General features: G+C 41.7%; 1 protein-coding gene across 13 annotated transcripts in view; it reads right to left on the reverse strand.

Annotated features, from left to right (window-relative positions):
- The window catches only part of LOC136303963 (chromatin assembly factor 1 subunit A-like), a 220,802-nt gene that overhangs the window by 94,492 nt on the left and 104,852 nt on the right, over positions 1–21,458 (reverse strand). For all 13 annotated transcript variants that reach the window (XR_010724331.1, XR_010724333.1, XR_010724340.1 and 10 more), the window contains one exon: positions 10,160–10,248. The gene's annotated coding sequence lies outside the window, so the exon portion shown is untranslated. The remainder of the gene's footprint in view (positions 1–10,159; positions 10,249–21,458) is intronic.

A 21,458-nucleotide genomic window follows, 5' to 3' on the forward strand; every position in this document is an offset into this window, starting at 1 on the left:
TTTCTTGGGCTTCCTGAGTCTGCAAACTGACAAATCTCTACTTTCGGTGGACTAATGATTTACAGACAGCAAGGAGAGTCCCTTTTCATCGAAGAAAATCACAAGAAACCGGATTTTCATGCACATGGTGCAGCAAAACAAACAATTTCACCACCAAACCAAGACCAAAACACTCTCACAGGGATACTCCCTCTTGGGGGTTTCATTCTTAAAAAGGAAAAACCAACAATTTTTTCCCAATGAAAAGGATACTAGAACATTTATTTCACCCCAGGACATATTTCCTTTACCCTCTTAGCAATTGTATCCCAACCTTCCTAAAGAGAAACCTGGACATCTGACACCACAACAGTATCAACAAAGTTTTGGATACGAAAGACTTTGACAGTGGAAGCAAAGGGCAATTTCAGCAGCAGACAGCACTTCATTAGCTACGTGGGTGTCAACATCTTTGCGAAGACAAGGAAGAAGAAGAAGGAGCTCCCCACACTCCCTAAAGACTGAAACTTAATAAAATGTATTCCATAAATATAGCGGGGGTTTTTTTTCCAAAGTTCTCCCCTAGCCCTTTGGAGATGATGTTCTCCAAGAGTTGTGTCTTCCCGAGCCCTCTCTGCATACTGAACAGGAATGATCCTGAATCTCCCTGACATATTTCAGAGGCCTATTCTGCAAGGAAATCAATCCCTCCATCCACTCCCAGGATTTTCACAACTTTCCCACACAGTTCCCTGCTCAGGACATCTTGAGCAGCTTAGCTCAGATCCCAGGGAAGCAGAGCAGTACACATTTGTTTGCCATTCATGGAAAGCATGAACAGCTGAGGCTTTAGGAAGTCTATTCACAAGCACTGGAGCCTGACAAGATTGGGTACATGTGGACACTTCTGAAACATCCAGCAGCTAATTCAGAGGTTTCTGGGGCTTCGCTGAGGTCTGTTACAGAAGCTTCACATTTTTACAAAATAATCTGTTCCTTTTCATTACCTCACACTCCACTGGCTACAGGGATTTCAATCTGAGCTCATCCTTGTTTCTGCAGGGGAAATGAAGACGAGCACTCAGGGGCTGCTTGTGTCACTTTTCCAGAAGGCCCAACCTTGCCATGAGAAGTTCTCTAAGACACTCTTTTGCCAGGTCCCTACAGCCTTTAAGTTTGTCTGAATACAGATGGGATATAGGAAAAGGTTCTAGAGAAATCAGTGTCCCCCAAGTCACCCCACAGGGACAAAACCCCGGGGTTGTTTGTTCTGGTTTTATGTTACTGCCTTCGATCCGTATCACCCGCAGCTCCGCTAAATGTTTTCACCCTGCACATCACAGATTTCCTCTATTCCAGACTTTTCTGAGGGCTCCCAGGGTGTCATCTGTAATTTGTACAAACACGAGTGGAAAGCTGGGCTGTTCCTTTGTCATTGCCTCCGTGCTGGGCCCAGACCCCTCATCCCAGCCCACACCAGCACTGGAGCTCCTTGATTCCTGCCATTTCTCCAGGACTCGGAGGTGATGGAGTGCAAGGACATCCTTACAGCGCTGTCCTTCTGCACTGATGTCAGGGATGATGCGCAGACTTTGAGCAGCCACCTCCCCAAACAACTCCTAGGGGAAAAGTCTCTGTGCCTCACGAGACAAACCCTTCATTCCTCTTTCAAAAACAAGGTGAGAATGGCTACGTCCTAGTGCTGCTTACAGTCACAACGAATGTGACAACACTTTCCCCTTTTCGGAATGTCAGGGAAGAGGAAAGAGACCTTTGTGGGGACAACGCCACGTTTAGGGGCTCTGGCAAGGTTCCCAGAGGGACTGGAAGCATTGATATGTCAGATCAATGTCAGATATTAACACTGAAGTCTCTTCTGGTTATCCCCAACACAAACAGTTACGGATTCAATACAGATTCTATGCCTGCTGCACCCTTTCGGGCAAAAAACCCCTCCTCCTGGTGTTTTTGCTCTAAATAAATTTCAACCAGACGCAAATATTCCTTCCTTATTGGCCTGCAACACTCTTTTTTGAATCTAAAATCCAAGGCTCCAGTCATAAAACTGACACGGTTTTTGGTTTAAGGAAGTGCAGGTGGTTTGATTTTGCTTAAAAGTTTTTCAAGTTGCTAAAGGTTTTTATGTAAACACACCTGTACCCTCAGGTTTAAAAAAGCCTCATCATATATCAAAGCATCCCAGAAAAAAGATAAAATCACTGATATTTATGCTGAAACTGCAGTTAGGCAAATGTTAGTCTTTTCTGTACAGGCCATTTAACATAGAGGCACAAGAATGCACCTAACACTAAAATTTAAATCTGAACCCAGATTTCCCTTGTGTAGAAATGAAATTTTAGGAAATGAAATCCTGCTGCAGGTGGGAATGAGGTTTGCTGGCCACCGCGCGGGATGGAAAGCAGGTGCTGACACGTGACACTCAGACTTAAAGAGTGGCAACGTGAAAACTCATTTTACCTTTCGGAATATTCTGAAGAGAAAGAGATCCTGCATTGAGGCCTTCAAAGCACGTTTATGGTGAAAGAATGCCCAGCTTCTTTAGAAAAGGGCTTTATGTGATTTAAGGCCTGTTATCTCTTTGACAGTCACGAAGACTGAAACGCTTCTGAAACATTTCCCCATTTCAAGTTAAGGCAACTTGCTGGAGCCAGCTCTTCACTTTTCCTAAACAAGCCACTCTAAGGAGATTTTAAAATAAAATCTGACGACCCTTAAGTGAATTTAGAATCCCAGAGGGAGGAGAAAGAAGGGAAGATTAGAGATGGGGGTGTACTCTCAAGCACTATCTTTTCACACAAAAAAGCTGGACTGAAAACTATAAAGAACTGTTTCACTGTAGTGAACTTCTGCATGAAATTACTTTACAACTTTTTATACATGAGGCTGCACCAATTGCCAGAGCGTATTGGAAGAAATTTTTTCCATTGTCTTCAGGTTTCACTCCATAGGCTCTGTGTGACCTCACATCTGTTTCCATACACTGAGTTGCCATGGAGCTTCCAGGGGATGGAAAGCTCCAACAGGCTGAGACAGAAAACATGCAGGTGCCTCGGTGTCCAGGAAAAAGTGACTGGATACCTTTGGACTTCCACTGGATAGAGCAGAATCCAAATTAAATCCAGCAAGAAGTTACGTGCACGCTTGGCTGGCGCTGAAATTAAAGCGAGGAAAGGGGATATTTGCTGAATAAGAATATGGCACGTGAAATGATACCCTTATTTATGTCAGTGGAAGGTCTGGTCCAAAAAGAACACCTATTCGTTGAAGTAATTCAATGATAACTGGCAGAACTTCAAAACGAAGTTTTACAGAACAAAGTCCCTCCTTTTTTAATTGTCCCTAATCGTACAAGAAAAATATTCACCATGACAAAAAAAAAAAAAAAAAGAGCTCACAATACAGGATTAATTCTGAGATGGGCAATGATGTGCCCTAAAATCTAAAGCATATCTTTGGAAAATACTGAGGGTTTTTTTGTTACAGCAGCAAGTCAAAAGGATAGGGAGTAAGGAAGGAAAGTAATTTAATCTATTATTTATATCCAGGATCTTATCTTACATTCTGATACCCCTCATTAAATCCCCAACCAGATGCAATCCATTCTATCAGTTTCTGTGTAAGACCTTTGCTCTAAACAAAGTTCAGTCAGAAGATGCCTGGGAGAAAGTGCATTTACATGAACATTTACATGAACATGAAGATTTAGCAGGGAGGATCAGACCACCAAGACTTCCTCCCTCATTCCTTCCTCCTGCTGCAGACTGGGAATGAAGGAAGCAGCAAGGCCCAAGCCCAACTCCTCGGATCCTGCAAGCTGCTCTGAACTGGATGCAAATCCTGGCTAAACCTGCCTCGATTCTGCTTTAATTACAGCCCTGAATCCTGGCCTTGCTTCAAAGGAGCTCTCCTAGAGCTGGGCTGAGCTCTGAGCGTCCCACCTCGGAGTTCTCTGATGCATCCCCACAAAAGGATGAGGGATTTACGGCTCTGGATCTCGCCCAGACCACATTTGGAAGGCACCACTCAAACCTGCTTTGAACCAACCCTGCATTTCCTGTGAACCTGCTGAAATTCCAGGCGAATCAAAACCGGTGCAAAAACCTGTTTCTGTATCCTCTTGTGAACCCACACTAATTCAGCATTTCGAATCCAGGTACAAGAAATTCACGTGGTTCTACAAGGGCAGGGACCTGGCTCTGTAAAGGCACGGGTCTAACTTGGAGATTTTGGAAAGAAATCCTATAGGAAACAAAACTGCGATGCAACATCTCGTCTAACACCAAAACTGTGTTTAGTCTCTAAGTCTAAGGACAAGATTGTTTTCCTTTAGTTTTTTCTTTCTCTGTCAGGATTTTATTTAGATGCAGAATTGAAATCTGAACGAGAGCCAACTGAAAACGACAAGTTACGCGGCAAGAATGTTGCAATCTTTGATGAATGAAAACTTCAGTGGGTGCAAATCATTCTTTACAAGGATTTGAAACAAACAAAAATAAATCATCTTTATCAGGCACGGGCCTAAAAATGTGGAAGATTCATAGAATCTTTCCAAGTATTTCCCAGTAGGATGGCTCCTCCTTTATTCCTTTTCTACAAAGTGTTACTGGAAATCGCTTTCTTTATATTTTTTTAATTCAGGTTGTGAGCCCCTTTTCTGTTTTCTCTGTAAGATGGAAGCCCATCCTGCAAATCTTCATGTTGCTTTACTATAGACTGGAGTGTGCTTCACCGAAGAAGAGGCAGATTGCTGAACTCTTTCTGCAGTAAGTTCCATTAGCACTTTAATCCAGCTGCCATGCACTACATCATGATGTCACCCAGAATAGAACAGGAAAGACTAAAATGTGAATATTTTTACACTCTTATGTTTTGAAGGCTGCAGCCTTGATGGCTTTAGCAGACATTGCATTTATTACCTCTGATATTACTTTAGCTGCCTAGAGTTGATTTCAATTCAATATTTGGAACTGTATTTTCTAATATTAGGAAATGTGCTAAAGCCTCTTTCTTTCCATATCACACTCCGTAATTTATTGCTTTGTTTCCAAGCTGCCTGACATTGACAAATACTGCACAAATTCTGAATCCAGGGATACAAACATACTCTGTTCTGTTGTCCAAACAAGAAAAAAAAAATTGCCTAATGATGTTATTTTCATTTGCTGCGTGAATTTTCTACTCAAAATATTTTAGCAGCAAACTTTTGTGCCTGCAGCCCTTCCAAATGTCTTGACAGAGCTGATGTCAAACCTGGTTTCTGCACGGTGCCATACCTGGATCAGATCCCAGGGGATGATCAGGAAAGAAACTGCAGTGGGAGACATTTCCAAAGCTGACTCTCAGAGAAAACCACATTTCAGAGTTCACCTGCACAGTGAACACAGCAAAACCCCGGGAAATGGCATCCACAGGTGCTGAGTCCCAAAACTCCCCGAAGAGAGAGACACAGATGCCCAACAGGCATGAAATAAGCCTTGGCACTTCTTGCAGAGGTATTTTTGGACATTCCAGCCCAGCAGATGCCACAGAAAAGTTCCTTAAGGAAACAGTTAGATAAGATCCATTATGATGCTAAACCTGAATACAAAAGCAGGTTGCCTAAGGCAGCAGGAGGTAGATAATAAAAGACAGTGCAGGAGTGGCAACAAATAGCTTTGTTGACTGAAGAAAACAATTTAGAAATCTATTGATTTTTTATAATAACGCTAAAGATGGAGGGGAAAAAGCCAAACAACAACCCACTGGAAGAATTGCTGCGTTCTCTAAATTGGGGCAGGGAGTCATGGTTTTTCATCAGTAAAAAAATAATCCAAGATTTTGATTAAAAACTAAAACCATTCCCCTCAAGGATAATAATGAAAATGTACCAGCTTGTCTCAAAGTGCAGAGGATTTGTCAAAAAATCTTGATTTTACATATCTTATTTTGCAATTTATTTTCTTTAATTTCATTGATGATGTCAGAGAACAGTTGTCATTTATGGCAAGGAAAATAAACTTGATGCGTGAATGGTCTGATATTGAAAATTGAGGTCACAATTAGGAAGATCCAGGCAGATGCTTGGCACTAACACCAGCACTAGTGCTCATTTAGTGAAAGCCAATACATGTGCAGAACTCTGAATAAATCACCCAGTAGAGGCAAAAGATCAAATTAAATTTCTGTACTTTGGTGATGATGGAAAACCCTATTCTTTCGATTTTTATTTTTAAACTTAATTTCTCGACACCTCAAACTTCTCATTGTGTTCATCCCTGATCTAGAAGAGAGAAAGTGGCAAATCAAAATATTGTAGAAAAGTCCCCGAGTCCCACTGGCTCTGCTGAAATCAGCAGGTTTGTGGGATCAGGACCTCCTCCTTCCACAAGGAATGTTCTCTCCATGTGGGACATCTGAAGCAGGCATGAGGTTGGAAAGAACATCCCGGGCAAACCATATTCCCAAAGCTGTGCAGGCACCTTGCTCTCATTTGAGAGATCTCAAAGGTCCATTTAATCAATTAGCTGTTAATGACCTTGCTTGTCAGTCTAGAGATGAGGGGATGAAATTCCTCACCGGATCAGAGAAGGACAATTAATAAACATTAATTCCCAGCTGAGGTTAAACCACTACAGCATGCCACAGCTGCGAGGTTTATGAAAGATGAGATACTAAACCAGAAATTCCAGCAGGAGCTCTTCCCCATGGGGAGAGGCACAACCAGCAACAAACTGCTCTGCTCACTTCCCTGGGCCTGCTTCAGGAGCTGGCACCAACTCCAAAGGATTTGTTCATGTATTAATTGTGAAGGGTAAATAATCTTCTTGCTAGTTTAGAGAGGCCTGTTCAATGACAAAAATCAACAACCCCAGCTCTAACTGCTCCCCGCTTTTCACGCCCCATTTGCCCCTGAAAGCGAGCCCACAGCCGGAATACTCCTCATCCTCCTCCCCAGTACCCGTGCAGGATATCCCTGTTCCGAGCCAGGCTGTGGGAAACGCACACAGCTCACCACGATGGAGAGCTGAGCTCCTCCTCAAAGCAAACAGCCCCTCCTGCCAGGAAGGATTCCACTAGAATGGAACTCCCACCAAATCCTGGACCTGGGCTTGCCTTGGCTGCAGCACGGGCAGCCTGCCCTGCACTTAGGAAATTCTTCCAGCAGCAATTTTAGCTGCTGTCAACTGCGCTGGAAATGTCTTCCCTAGTCTGGCTGGAAATGTCTGGCACTTCATGTCATGGGCCCACAGATGAATGAGCCACCTTGAAACTGAAGTCAGTCCTTCCCTCCAGTTATTCAGGAAAAACCCCACTGTTTCCACAGCAATCAGGTGAATTAAATATCAGTTCTGACAACTTCTGTGTTTTGGATGTCCAGTAGGGCCACTAATAACACCAACTACTTTTATGCTAGTATGTATATAAAGAGGGTCCCTAATTTTTGTTTTCTCTGAGGAATCTGGGTAGAAATTGCTGCTAAATATAAATATCCCTTTAAAAAAATTTCAAAACTGTTGGACAGAGAAGATTTCTCAGTTTCCTACAAGAGAAGGACAAACAATGTAATGGACAACGGACAATCGCAGATCATCCTTTCTCTTTATGCACTTTAGTGGGGAAAAGAACGTGCAAAGCGTAAATTCAAATGTTTTTCTACAGCTGTTGAAATAATTGTTAAAAACCAAAAGACGAACTAAACGAATACAATCCATATTACAACTTGCCGAGCCTCTGCATCCACAGTAGAATTTAAAAAAAGAAAAAAAAGGAAAGAAAAAGCCAGAGGACAGCTGCAATGTTCGAAGTTTGGTGGGAAAAGAGCACTTTGTGTATTTGCAATGCCTTATGCCTTTCTGAAGCCCTTCGGATGATTTATGTAAAAGACACACTGAAGTAAGGTGGGTTCAAGTTGCTGTGTGAAAACCTGCCAAGCAAAGCACAGAGAATTCCTTAACTAACCCATAACTCCTTAACGAGATGGCTTTTTTTTTTTTTCCTCCTCAAAAACCGTGGAAAATAACACAGCAAAGCTGCAAACACAGACAAACCAAGCTACACATGAATACAACAGAAAAGCCTCTTCCCGCTGCTCCGATATTGTCTGTTGCTGTCTCAAACCTCCCACTGTAAGAAAACACCCCTCAAACCCAGCAGAAACCAAAGGCATTCTCAGCATTGTTGCTGTCAGAACTGCCTTGCAATAGGAACTAATTTCTGTTCCAAACTCACACGCTCCTGGGAAACTCTCCCGGGATTATGATCCTTTGCTTCAGCACATTTCATAAAGGGGAGGAATGACGGCAGGTGGGCAATTCTGAAAGCTGCCCTGCCAAAAGGAAGTGCCCCGCACCTTGTGAGCCACGTGGGCACGAGGTTTCATCCCCAGTGAGGAATGCACGCTCACTCCTGCAGATAAACTCCTTTTCCTCAGTGCTAAATCCTCGTCAGCATCGTTCCTTTGCTCTGCTACACCTGCTGCAGGTTACGCCGAGCATCAGCAGAACTCCAGGGATGGACACAGAAGCTGCTGTGTTTGGAAACCTTCAACCTGAACTCAGCAGGACCCCAGGGGGACGCGAGGGACAGAGAAATTGCCGGGTTTTAAAACCTCCAAACTGATCTCAGCCTTCTCCATCCCCTCCTGACAGCACGACTGATGGCTCCAGCAAAACCCCAACGACTGAATGCTCCTTAAAAACAGGCAGAGGACCTTTTGGGATCCCAGCCTGAGTGTCTGGAGCACTTGTGCACCCCTCTAAGCCGCCTTTCTGGTTATCCCGATTGCCGCAAGGGGTGTTCCTTCCTCAGCACTCCGCAGGGCTCCCTCAGTGGGAGGCCACTTCTCAATCCAAATGGAATTCCAGGCCTCATTCTCCCAGCGACTCAGAACTACCCACCAGAGACTCCAGGAAGGTCAAACAAGATTTATCCTCTGCAGCTTAACTGAAAGTGTCTTTTCCCTGCCAAACAACCCCGTTGTGTTTATATGGCCCAGATCTCCATGCTCAGTTGTTTATTTACAGGAACCAGCAGTGCCACAGGCAATTACCTTTAAACGTCCTACAGCGATGTGAGATAAATACAAAGCAATTGTGGCTGTGGGTGTTTTCGTCCCGACATTTTAAGTCTTCCTTACATGCTTTTAAAAGCTTTCTGCTCAATCAGGCCCCAAGAAAAGGATGAGATTGCTTCCAGTTTGAATAAGGAAGTTCTGCAGTTGATTTAGGAAAGAAGTAAGGTCTAACTGACCTTTGGGCGATGTGATCAATATCCCGCTCTGAAAATAACAACTCACAGGAACAGAGGCCAAGTGAGGACCTTTTGTCCCTTGATTCTATGAATATTTTAGTGAAGAGCTCGTTGCTAGGTTTTTATCTGTGAGCATTTCTGATGTAGCTATGGCTTACTGAGGTCTCTGGAATATTAATGGGCAAAACACAATTTTTTAGTTGTGGGGGTTTTCCTAATATCTCCTTTACTTTTGCCTTCAATTTCTAACAATAAAGCTTATTGACAGAAAAGATTCAAGAAGAAACTGAAGAGAATTTACCCAGTCAGAGTATATTCATTATTATGATGGATATTTACACTAACTCATACTTGTCTGTCCCAAATCTTACAGAAAAGATTTAATCCAAGCAATCTTTTATAGTTTTATCTTTTATATACAAAGGGTAAAAGAGGAAAGAATTCTAAACCTTTACAAAGACTTTATCCCTGCTGTCATTCGACCCAAAGAGAGTTTTCTGTTCCTGAAACCAGGGCAAACAAAAGAACCTGGATGGAGAGTGCAGTGACCCAATAAGATTTTGGAGACTGGATGAAGACCTCACTGAACTATTTGTATACTGAAGTCAGGAAACATTGGGTAATGAATATTGAGGGTTATGTATTGATTTTGTATTATGTTTGATTTCAAAGGAAGTAATAATAAATCCAGAGTCTGAAATCACACGGGGCCAGACACACTCGGAATCTACTTTCAGAAATCAGATAAACTACTGAGAAATTATTTGCTTAACTGAAGGAAAAATTAAAAAAAATAAATAAAAAAGAAATCATTCTCTGATTGTTGAGAAACTTATGAAAGCTCCATTAATTCAGTTTGAGGTATTTAGGTATAAAGGGAAATGGAAAGATGTAAAGAACACCAGATAATCCAAACTTTTTAGCCACTTACCAGATACTTAATTTCCTGCAATTCCAAAAAGCGTCCGTCGCAGTTCCTCACTATTTGTTGTCTTGTAATCCACAGAAGAACCTTGCAGCCTAAAGGAAATGAGAACAGAGGGTGATCATGAACCCATTGATGAAAATTTGCTGCACAGAATTTGATCTCAAAGACCTTTCCCACTGTTTGATCGTTAACATTTTTGCTACATCGACCCATATCTTACAATGTACAGTTCCCTCTTATATATACACTTGATAAAGCAAGGACTTAGTGAAATATCTGTATTTGTTTTTAGTACAGAAGTTTGTTTGAAGGGGCAACTGTTTGTTTGGAAGGTTATTTGAACCTGGAGGTCACAGAGCATGGAAATACTACAGCAAATTAGTTAATGATGCTGGCTCCTTGCCAGGAAATACTACTGTACAATGAACAGGAAAAGGGCTGGATCCTGCACCTCTGGACTTCCTAGAATGCTGTTTCTGAGGAATGCTAAAAGCAGCTTTTCAATATGTTTCAGGAATGGCAAGAGTGGCCAGACTTCATACTCGTAAGCCTGCATTTCCAACTTTCACAGTGGAAATTTTTAAGATTGCTTCAATTCAGATCCTTATCTAAATATTACTTCTAACAGTGAATTGCTTTTCCTCTTTTATATTGCTTTTAGCTTTCTGTTCCTAAAGAAAGTATCTGAATGGAGGACGATTGTGGACCCCATTAAAGAGAACACAATTTGGTATGAACTGCATCTGATTTATTCTTCATAGAAGAAAAAGAAACGCATAAGTCAATCAGTATCTTTATCTCCCAACTGTCGGACTACGAGTAAACAAAACCCCCAAAGCTTTCTGTCCACTGCCATCCCTTCCTGAGCTCCTAGAAGTCTAAATTCATCCTAATATGAGAAAAGCACAACATTACAGATTTGGTTTTGAGAGCAACATGTAAATCCACGTTTCTAAGAATGACGCCTTCCTAAGCTGCAACCTTAAAAGAAGTCTTTAGATTTTTCAAAAAGATTATTTTGAGAAGCTTCTCCATTTGTAGAAGTATTAAATGAAGGTAGTAAATCAGCAACTTTTCTGTTACCTGAGCATGACCCTACTCCTGCCCATTCACAACTCTTGTTTTACTGAGCTCTTGCATTCAAGTTACTTTGGTTTTTTAATTTATTTTTTTTTTTCTCCATTAAAGAATCTTTCTCTGCCTGCAAAGACTCGGGAACATCCCCCTTCATGGTGATTCTGCCTTTCTCTGCCTTATGAACTCCTGCACCATATAACACAAAAGACATTTGCTTTCCAAGAGTAAAAGGAGATTGATGAATTACAGTGAGAAATTTCCTTATGAAGCAAAGTGCATTCCAAACATTTTTTCCATGACAAAACTGCTGGATTTTCATGCACAGACTCTGTATACACAGCACATATACACAGAATAATCCTGAATAGATCTTTGAGGACGTAAATCTCTCCCATGACCTGATCTCTCTCTGTGCTCAAAAAGTCTATTGCAGCAGGAAACTTCAAAGGTATTTAGAGTTCCAGTTAACTACATCATTCGAAATGGAGACATAGCAGGCATCGAGGCAGGTTGTTTCTGATAAGAAGATATTAGGAATTACAGAATAGGAAACAATCCATCACCAAGACTCACTGAGCTCTTTCTTGCACTCTTGCAATATACATGATACAGTTTGACAAATACCCCTTCAGACAGAAATGATAATATTTTTCCTTTCAAAATCAATAAAAATCCCTTCCCCAAAGGGACTGTGGTCCCTCTACACTTTCCGTTTAGAAATAATAATTGAATTTGATATTTTGCCCATTTTTAATGTTGAAAGTCGATTGAAAAGTTCTCCGATTAGAAAAATATTCTCTCCGCTTCCTTGAGTTACTTTTCTTGCTGCTGCCCCCCCTCTCTTTTTCGCAGTGTGACAAAAATCTGAAACTTTGCTTCCTTGAGTCGTTCCCTTGTAAAAAGCGAGTGGATACCAGGATCCCAAATCAGGAAGAAGTTGAACCATTATGAGATGGAAATCTTTGCCATCAGTCACTCCCTAACACAGTACTTGCAAAAAACTCGGATATCAAGACAGAAAGGAAGGAAGAAAAACCCAAAAATAACATCAAAACAACAAAAAAACCACCCCTGAAACAAAACACAACCCAAAAACCAGATATGAAAGAAAACCAACTCCCCATCTCTAATTATTTGGTCCAGGGCCTGAAAGGTGAATTCCAGATCCCACTGAAATTCGGGAGGATGTTTGCTATCAACAGCAGAGCATTATTTTTCCAGCTCTGAAAAACAAAAATATTAAAAAATAAAATTATGCCAGATTTATTTAAAGAAAATTGTTTCAAGATCTTTCTTTTTAGGATTCTCCTCTTCTTTTATCACATTCCCTCTTCATTTTGACGTCCTTAGTGACGCCTTTCTCATGCAGAAACTCAAGCATTTCCAACCTAACTTCAGCAGGAGTTCTTTGAAGGGAATATCGGTATATACAATATAATGAAACACACAACACAACCCATAAAGATATTGCAGTGAATGCAGACCTTCCCCAATGGGGTGTCACTGGTGTCAATTGCTGCAAGGAATTTCGGGACGAAGAACGGCAGGAAAAAGAAGGGAAAAGCCCAACAAAAGTTCTCCCCTTACTCCTGCCCTTGAGACTGCCACAGCCATAATTCCTTCAGGAACTCAGTTCTCAGTGCCTCAGGACACTGAACAACCCCTCTGATTTCTGTGTTTGTACATATATTGTTTTACGTTATTTATATTTATATTCCCTGGGAAAAGCACGTTTTTGCAGAGAAGGGGGCGAGCAATGGAGCAGAGTGACATGTGGAAAAGCAGATGGAGAACCGGTGACATTTGGCAGGAGAATTATGATTGAGAAGATCCCAGTTCGACAGGACTGACTGGCAACGTGGATATTTCAGGGAACTACACACTGTGGTATTTCTGCTGCTTTGTACCTAGAATGTGGCAGGTTGTTTGCACATTTCAAGTTGTTGTTTTCACAGTCCTGGCTGGGAACATATGCAGAAGCTGAGAATAGGCAGGACATAAAACATTTGGCCACAGAAATCCTGTATATGAATATTACTTATTTTCCTTTTCATATCTGTGCAGTCAGCTCCAGTGGCTCAGTTTATATTTTGGCTTCAAATGCCAAGTTTAACTTGGCCCTACAACCAAGGATTTTGGTTTACCAGAGGTTAATAGCAGCTTTTCATTAAAGTTGCCCATATAAAGACACTTGAATGAAAAGTTTAGGATGTTTGACATAGTTTTCTGATGTTTCTTTGGGTTGCAAAATGGAGACCATTAATATTAATGCCCTAATGTTTGAGAAAACAAGAATGTAAAATACCAGACGTGGTCCAGGTGTTCACATAACTTTCAGACTGAGCTTCCTTTCCTTGCATCTCTTCTAGAAGGAAGAATTCATAAATCTCTTGATGACACATCTGTAGAAGTCCGCTCACCCCAAAACAGTAAGGCTTCCTAAGCGGACAATTTCAGGAGGTGACCTAAAAAGCCATTTCTATAGAGAGTTTCTCACTTCAGATCAAGCCTCAAGTGTCACTCTGGCTCACCACTGTCTGCACCTGCACTGTCAGATCAGAAATAAAAATGAACAAATGCATGTGACTGTTGAGTTTCATGAAGAAAACACTTGGCAAATGCTATTAAAACCCCTTTTTCCCATCAGTGAAAAATCACAGCAAGTTGGGAGGTTTGTGAGGACTGGAGACAAATGAAGAAATTCTTGAAGCAATCGGGAAATAATAATTTTTTCACGGTCTTTGCCCGCCTGAACACTTTCTTCCCCAACTTAATTTGAGACAGAAGAACATGGATTATATCAGATACCCAGGATTTAGTCTGATTCTTTCTAGTAGTAATCTTGTGCTGTTATCAAATAACGTGCAAAGGTATTTTTTTGTGGGAGGATATTAAACTTTCTTTAAGATACAGTTATCAGCTCAAGGAGCTCATGATATCAGAAGTAAAAGTTCAGCCAAAAGATAAAGATCACTGATGCCTGTGGATCATTGATATTAACACAAACTCTTTAATTGTCTCTTCTTTCCAAAAAAGAAAAAAAAAAAGTCAGCTCCATATTATTTCCTGCTGTTTTCAAAGTCAACGTTTGGCATCACTTGACAGAGAGCCCTTAATCATATTAAGAAAATGTTAATTAGCGATTTCATTTTGATATTTATGATGCTAGAAATGAGTAAAGAAGAGACAAAGATAATCCATTTATAATCCTTTCCTTTCCCTCTGAAGGAGAAGCAAAGTAAGAAGGAAGAATTGGAATAACTGAGATAATTTGAAGAAACAACTCAAAAGGTGGGGGAAATCACAAGATTTCCCCAAAAGTTCAACATAAATTGACTTTTCCCTGCTTCCTCTCTGCTCTTTCATATTTTCTTGGATCAGCTTCTTTCTGGTTTTGAAAGAAAGCAAATTCTAATCCAGAGACCAAGTTCTTCAGGCTGAAATCCTCGCTGGAATTATTATTCTATGCTAACAACACAGAGAGACCACAGCCACAGAGTGTTGTCCAATTTTTCTCACTTCAATTCCTAAAAAAAACCCAATACCATCTTAACCCACGTGTGAAGATCTGTCCTAAGCTGCATCCTGGAAAATACTTTGATTTCAGAAATGTTATGCTTCTGTATCGAAGAGAAAAGAGATGTTCAGGTGGCTCGGCTACTTCTTCTCTCTGTGTTACTATATTAACTATCCTATCATGAAAGCAGTGGATAAATGATAATTAAAACTGCAAGGGGAACATACAGAGCTTGTGCTGTAAGCATGGAATGATGAGAAATGCAAAAGATACCGGGCAACCAAATTAATTTTTGGGTCATAGGAAAGGAGAACATTCGGGTCCTCAGCAGATCTGGAGGAGGGGAATTGGATGAGAGGACAATCCCAGCCCTTGTTCCCAAGCAGAGACGGTGACAAACAGTGACCACGACACGAGGGCTGACGTCAGGGAAGGGACACAAGTGACCCAGCAGTGCCCACGCTGGGCTCAGGAATACCGGACAGAGTGGGAACTCTGCAAAGCGGGAAGTACCAATTCAAAAGCCGCTCAAAAGAAAACTGAAAAAAAAAAAAAAATATACAAGCGCCTGTGTGCAACATAAAAAGCCTGAACTGAAGTCCATTGAAAGCAACTTTGGTCTTCCAATTAACTGCAGCAGGCATTTCATGGATCCTATTTGGGATCATTAGGAATGAAAACCAGGAGTCTCATGATTCGTCCCTAATTACCACAAATAGTCATTTAATGAAATCCTGACTGGAGGAGAGTGGCTGAAGCTCTGCCATTGACTTGCAAGAGGCCAGGAGCCCTGCCAGGATTACATAAAACAGAATTCACTGAGGAACATTCTGCTCTTACCTTCAGAACAGGTAGCAAATCTGAATTTAATTGTCACAAAAGCCGAGGCAATGACTGAGGAATAATCCAAACTGTCCTCTTCGAAATCTAGATATCCAGTCTTTTACTAATTTAAGAAAAATCATTAAATTCCACAGAATCAAATTAAGCAGCCTGAGGAAAATCAGGAGGCTGCATCTCTCATGCTGCTTGCACAACCCAGAGGAATAGAAATAAATGCAGAGACAAATGAAGAAATACACAAAACTGGGGCCGTTTTCTGCCACCTGTCCCACAGACAAATCTCGAGGTACAAGAGATTTTGGTTTGGGTATCGCGCTCCCGTGTCTGGTCACAAGCTTTGGCCTTTGACAATCAAGACAACCACCACAACAGCCACAGTGCTCTCTGAGGGTGTTTCAAGACAAAAAAAAGGTCTGGATTTATTCATGGAGGCATTTAAACCCATTTGTGGCAGGGTGGGGAGGAAGAAAACTTGACTGTCAGAGCAGACTCCGAGTCCCTCCCCAGCTGTTTCCTCACTGATAGGAGAACAGACCTGACCTGGATGTTCTAAAGTATTTTTAGGTGAACGAAACTACTACTTTCCATCAGAAGAAAATCTTAACCTTAATTCCCTCTCAGATTCCCTTATCAGAAGGGGGAAAAAAAAAAAAAAAAAAAAAAAAAAAAAAAAAAAAAAAAACCACACCCCAAAAACCAGACAATTCTCATAATGAAAAAAACCATTAGAGGCAGATATTCATGAAATAAACTGTGCCTGGACATACACATTGATTTGAGGATTTCCTCAGCAAGCCACGTTTGCCAAGCAATTCATTTTTCCATTTAGACTGTTTAGAAGCTCACGGACTGTTTCTTGCTACCATTTAGCAAAATACTTTTAAGGTATTCTCATACCTTCTCAAAAACATGAAGCATCATTATGGCTTCACCCTTGTCTCTGCTTTACACCTCAGTTAATTTTCTGACGTTGGCTTCTGCAATGGTCTTATTTCATCTGTTTTAAAAGTCACAACATATGGAATGAAAATAACCTGCAGTGCCTCTTCAAACTGCACGTTGAGAGGGAAGTCCTTGCGCTAAACAAATATTATTTTGTATTTCCCTGTATGCAAAATCTCTTTGTAGCAATTCCACTCAAACAAAGGCAAGGGTATTTTATATAAACTGATGTAGTTCCACCCTGCTGGGAGTTCTCTGTGGAGAAGTTTCCTGGAAGGCAGAGCCCATCTGGGATCCCCTTTCATGGAATGGACGCTCAGGGGATGCACACACAGCTCGTGACCTCATGCCCTACTCGGACAAATTCTGATCATTCTCTCTTCATTTTGCAATAAATAAATGAATATCCCGCAGTCACAGCATCTCAACCTGCCCTTTGTCACGCCGCCAGGGAGAGGAGCATTTCAGATAGCGCGATCAACGCCAGGAAAAAAATCCCTCGTGAGGCAAAGCAGTTTATTTAGAGCAGGAGAAGGCCAGGCCACTCTCCTGGCCTAGGAAGATCCCCGTACTGTGAATTTCAGTGCAATCTGGACATTCCATCACGGCACTGAAGGCAGTATTTGGGCTGAACACACAGCAGAGGCACACAGGGAGATAACCAGCTCCTCGTATCTGCACATTCCCCAGCCATGGCCTTGTTCCAGCTCTTTGTTATCTTGAAAGAATCCCGACTTGCCTATTGCTGTGGTGGCAAAGGTCGTTTTTGTAGATCAAGCCGGTTTCCTTTGTGCTGGCATATCCTGCACAGTGCTGTTTGTTAATTGATAATTATGCTTCCCTTCAAATTTGTCAGGCACTGATACTGGAGTCTTACAGAGACGTCAGGGTTAAAAAGAAATTGAACTAAGCAAAAATGCATTCAGTCGGTTACATTTAGACAAAATCAAAGTGTCTGAAGACTTGAAGAGGCCTCAGGCTCAGCACATTTGTCAAAAGAAGCTTAAGCTGTGTATATTCACAGTAAGATTTAGGATTGCAAATATAATTTTAGATGGCCTGTAGGCACTTTCTAATATTTCCTCCTGTGTCTCATTTAATTAATTGATCAACTGATGAAAATTGCTGGTGGAACCCCCTCATTGTTCAACTTTAACAAATACTTTTTCACACAGTCAGTCTTCTCTCTAGTCCTGATGACTTCGGGACAGACCTGACTTCATAATTTCTCACAATGCTGAGTAGAGGGGATTTAGAGAACAGTCCCAGAACTACCACTCCAAGGACAGAATGAAGAGGAGAAATCCCCAGAAATGAGGTTCCTCTTGGCCTGGCTGGGAAATGGCAGGAATGGCAGCAGGTACTGTACCCACCTATAAATATCTCTAGGGAATGGAGCTGTCTCTTGGTCTTCTAATGCTTATTGCTCTGGATCTTTCTGATTTGCACACAGGAAAACTGAAGAGAAGAGTTGGTTTAGCTTTTAAAATGTTTCTTTTTAAAAAACATTCCTCAGAATTCCTCAAAAAGCCCGAGAACAAAGAGGAGACTGAAGAGGATTCCTTGTTATCCAAATACCACTATCAACAAATACATTCTTGGCACATTCTTTGTGATATTCTTGGTAAAAGCCAAACTCTCCATTGTTTGATTCATATGGAGATTCACCACCTTGTGCTGCTCCTGAGCCAGACATGAGAAAGCTGATGACAAGTTTTGGATCTCTGACCTCAAAGTTACTTCAAGTGATGCTTCAGTATTAGACCACAATCTAGAAAAACACCACACCTTGTGCAGGTTAAACCTCATGGAGGATTGAACAGCTCTCAAATATTCCCTTTCTGTTACAGCTCTTTTAAACATTAAAAAAAAAATAAATTGTGCTTACAGGGTGAAGATGGTTCATTAAGAACAGCATCTCTTTACCTTATGATGACGTGGATAGGTAGAAAGACAAAAAAAAAATGATAGAGTCTTCAACAAGGTCATAGAGAAACTACAGGGTTCTTCTGGTAAAGTGGAAGAGAGGAATAGTTCATTTCTGACAATAATGATGGGAAACATCCAGGAGCCACCGACAGCACCAGGGACGGAGCATCCTGAGCTGTGACCAACAGAGCTCTCAGTGCCTCAAAAAGATGTGCTCTTTCAGCAGAGGTTAACAACTGGTTCTTTTTATTATTAAAGAAGCTGAAGGATTAAAAGATGTGCATCACACAATGGAGAAGAAAGAATTCCTGAGGCCTTTCGGAAACAATGTTCTTAAACTATGTAAATTTGTTCATAAGGATTTTCTTTTCAGGAGGGGAAAAAAATCCACCCCCGGCATCGATGAAACTATCATTTCTCTTCGCTGAAATTATGAATGGAAGAAACTCTTTAGAAAATTGTGACATCTGCAAGATCACTCCACTGCCATTTTAAATCCAACTTTTCCTTCCAGTTTCACCTCATACTCCACTTGCAGCAAATCCAAGCCTGCAATAATTTCTTTTTTCTGCATAAAATTCTCTCTCCTCTTCGTATTTCCCTGCAGGATGTTCTCCTCCCTATCAATCTCTCCCTGCACCACTCGGAGCATTCTCTCCCTCTGCCCTGTGTGCGTGCTTTGCTCTTCCCAGCGTCCAAGCCCTGACACAGAGCACTGAGCTGGGAGCTTTGGGAGCTGCAGTTTAATTGTAGCAGCCGTGCCAACAACAACATACAGTGGATGCTGTGTGTGGCTCTCCCCTGACTCCGGGGAGAGCGCTCCTGTGACAGGCTGGATAATGAACTGGGATGCAGTGGAGGGCAAACTCCTGCTAGACGTGTGTACGTGTTAGGAGCCATGAGGCTGAACGTTCAAACACCTTTCAAAGAATAAAACCAACCACAACTATGCTGCTAAAACGCTCCCGGGGTGGTTTTTAATTACAACGGCCTCGACAATACACGTTGGTCCATCCTTTTAACAGAGCACACAAGTTTCAGCCTCGAAAAACTCTGCTGAAGTCACTGACTTGTCATGCGCAGGTTCGAGGGCTCTGTGGCTTTAACATAGAGCAAAAGTTGTGTTTTCCCCTTCCTTGAAGGCCATGCTGCTGGAAGTGTTTGCGCTTAGAAAAACTGAAGCTTTGGCCCTAATAAATCTGGAGTTGAGCAGAACTTTGCCAGCTTTCAAACCATCTGACTGAGGAGCCTTTCACACCACCACCTTGAGGAGCAAACACGAGGAATAAATACCCAGCTACAAATAAAATTTCTCGTCTATTCACCTTCTGTTCAACCTCTGAGTCACCCTGCAAAGGGAATATTCAATACATGTACCTATAGGCCATGAAAGGCATAATAATCTGATTTTAGAAAAATTTAACTGGCAGAAGAAACCGGTCACAGTGAGGTTTTGTTGTTGTTTTGGCACGACAGATCCAGCACAGCGGGCCTTTCCTCTCCCTGGTGATTTTTATTTAGTCCCCTGAGCTCCTTTCCATGTTTCCAAAGATATTGGCCTTTAACTTGCCCCTCTGCTCATGCACAGGGCTGAGCAAACAAACAGAGGCTGCAAAAGACAATCTCCTCCATCAGGATGTCTCCATCCAGCCGCCTGCTGAATTTCAACAGCTCCTGAAGCAGCAGAGAAGGCACAAAGTTCAGGACACAACTTTGACAATGACAAAGCTACCGAAGACAAGCTTAGAACTGATGGCCCAGGCTGAATGAAATGAGAGAAATAAATACTGGCAAGATGTATTAATACCATTCTAAACAGCTGCAATCGTGTTTGAGATAAGGATTATCTCATGCTCGTGTCAAAACCCTCTTTGAGGGGCATTATAAATGCAGAGAACAGAATGTTATCAAAATAATCCAAGCCCAACCTGCAAAGAGAATGATTTTCCAAAGGCAAAAATCTGTGCCCGCTCTCACGCTGGGCAAAAAAATACACGAATAAAATAAGAAAAGCACAACTTTCCAAATCCCTTGAAACTGGTGAACTAAATAGAGGCAAATAAATACTTTTAGTAAGGCAGGCCATGAAACTGCTTTTCACTTTTCCTGGCACTTTTAAAATACTTTTGGCATCTGAACACATGGGACCACTACTTGAAAGTGCTAAAACACAAGGCTCAGTAGTGTGCTCTGGAGCATTCCTCACCAATTCCTCCTATCTGCCTGCCAAACTTTTAGATAAAAATTCGTATCATTTAGCCCTCTGTTTATCTGTTTATTTTGGGTTCCCCCCTCCTCTTGAAGCTGGGCAAAGGAACAGCACACGTCACGCTTAGCTCTACAAATCTGCTCCCTCTTTTTGCCACTCCCCAGTGCCTCAGAAAACTGCGCTTCAAAATATGCTCTGGCCTTTATAATTAAAATTAACATGGGTAAATTCTGTAGAAACACGAATGGTTTTTGTCCTGCTTTGGGACATGCCTGCCACCAAATGTTGCTAGGACTGACACATTCTTCTCTGGGCCAAGTTATTCTGGGACACACGTGTACAAACAGGCTCACTCTTTCTCAAACCCTCAGAGTGACCCTTGGCCATGTTGGTCCTGGATTTATCGGTGTTAGCAGAGGAACAGTTCAGCACTTCAGCCTGCAACTATCCCCTCAAACCTCTCTGCTCCAAGCATGTGATTTCTCTGTTTTGCCCTTCGATGACAGCAACAGCACTAAAAATAATGGCATTTCTCCCAGTAAGGGTAGTGAAAGAGTTCAGCACCATTAACACAAACTTACAAAGGAGATCTTACGCAAAACCTGCCACGTAACAGGCAAAATCATTACCCTCCCTGAAAAAGGCCTCATGGGCTAGCAGAGATTTAAAGATAACATTTCTGAATGAAGGAAACCATCCTTCAGCCATTCTGCTGCCTTTTTTTATCCTTTACAAGGGAAGCACCATAGACCTGGTGACAGTTCACAATGAAAACCTGGATTTCC

This window comes from Chamaea fasciata, unplaced genomic scaffold, assembly GCF_029207755.1.
Source record: "Chamaea fasciata isolate MVZ Bird 193981 ecotype frontalis unplaced genomic scaffold, bChaFas1.0.hap1 SCAF_2, whole genome shotgun sequence".
NCBI lineage: Eukaryota > Metazoa > Chordata > Aves > Passeriformes > Sylviidae > Chamaea > Chamaea fasciata.